The sequence below is a fragment of the Prunus dulcis genome, unplaced genomic scaffold (genome assembly GCF_902201215.1).
Source record: "Prunus dulcis unplaced genomic scaffold, ALMONDv2, whole genome shotgun sequence".
Lineage (NCBI taxonomy): Eukaryota > Viridiplantae > Streptophyta > Magnoliopsida > Rosales > Rosaceae > Prunus > Prunus dulcis.
In genome coordinates this window covers 76,988-78,665 of record NW_023010030.1, presented here as the reverse complement: position 1 = coordinate 78,665, position 1,678 = coordinate 76,988, and the positions used below count along the sequence as shown (strand labels likewise).

Here is a 1,678-nt window from a genome sequence, read left to right as displayed (position 1 = left end):
GCCAAACGACCTTTATTGTCAATTACCAAACAACCTTTGTCATTTGATTATTTTTCTTTTCTATGTATCACCTAAATTAAACACCTAAAGATCACAAACTATGGAATTTAGTGCATCTAACCATTCTGATTATGCAAAACCTTAAAGAAAATATCACAAAAAAGAAACATGCATATTAACGTATCATATAACTAACATACAAGAAAAGTAAATTGTCCAAGCTCAAAAATCATGATCATATATAGAACTAGGAGTTCAAGCAAACAATAAACTGCACCATTCAAAAAAAAATAAAAAATACAACAACACTAGAATAGAGAAATTGCTCACGAGAAGAGCAAAGGAGATAAAAATCACATATGCATATCAGCATACCTAATTGTCAATCCATCACATTCATATCAGCGTACCCAAATTATCAAAAAATAGAAACGCGTAAACAATGGGAGAGGATCACAGAAAACAGATTAAAAGTATCAAACTAAATGATTGGAATGCAAATGGCACTGCTTCGTTTGTCAATTGCACGATGGAATACAAATGGCGCTACCTGTTTGTCAATTGCATTGACAAATCACATATTATATTTACATTCTCAAAATTTAAAAGGCTGTCAATAACATGCAATATGCGTACACTATTTGCAAAATTGGACTAACCAATTAGTAATTGGATTAAAAAATGACATATTTGATTAACAAGTTTGTATAAATATGTCCACAATTAACCAAGTAGGGGATATAATTTGTATGAATATTTGAAAAAAAAAAATAAATGACAGGGAATTAATCATAAAGAAATCAGATTAATAGTTTTTATGATTATTTATTTTTCCAATAAATATGAGTTTAATGAAATCTCATACTCTGATACACAAAATAGCAATGGTGGGTTAAAGGAATATGAAAGTTCATACCCTAAGCCTATTAAATAGACGACAAATAAATTAATTAGACAAAAACCTTTTAGCTCAACCCCAATTCAAAAACACTAAACCCCAAAATCTAACCAACTTATACCTAGATACCCATCACAGAAGAAGCTAAAAAAGACATGAAGATCAAGAGGATGAGAAGTGCTTACCCGTCACAACATCTGAGTTTTATTGTGTGATCCGTTGGCAACGAGGAAGAGGAAGATTGAGGTTGAGTTTTCCCAAATTTTATTCGGACTCACCTTGTCTTAGATAGCTTGGAGTTGATATGCCAAGCAATGTCATAAATTTCAACCTGCCCAGCCATCACTTAAGTAGCAGCAAACTCGATGTCGAAAGAAAATCAGACGGAGAAGAAGATTTAAGAGCGACCACGACGTTCTTGTTTCACACCCTGCCTTTCTTCTTCTTCTTCTTCGTCTTCTGCTTCTTGCGTTCCTATTTCGGTTTGTTTTATTTTATTTTATTTTAACACTTTAACCTACAGTAACAAGTTTCCAGTTACTAGCTTTCAACGGTAGAGATTAGCCCTTGTACTATTTTCTCAATCTGACGGTCAATAGGACCTGGCGCATCCATGCACCAGGTCCACCGTAGAATTTTCCCAGGCAAACCACCAAAAACATATGACCAGAGAGTTTGACGGAAACAAGTCCATTTGTTTTTGTATTGTTTTTTATTTTATGTGTTTCGATGGCAACGGGTCGGGTAAGGGCCGGGTATGACAGTACCATCCCCGTCTCT

At 34.1% G+C, this 1,678-nt stretch overlaps 1 long non-coding RNA gene across 1 annotated transcript; it reads right to left on the bottom strand.

Annotated features, from left to right (window-relative positions):
* Positions 1-372: 372 nt before the first annotated feature.
* Positions 373-1,357, bottom strand: LOC117612602. The gene is made up of 2 exons (XR_004583463.1): positions 1,084-1,357; positions 373-550 (listed from the first exon to the last, which is right to left on the bottom strand). It is a non-coding gene; the product is annotated as an uncharacterized LOC117612602 (long non-coding RNA).
* Between the last annotated feature and the right edge of the window lie 321 nt (positions 1,358-1,678).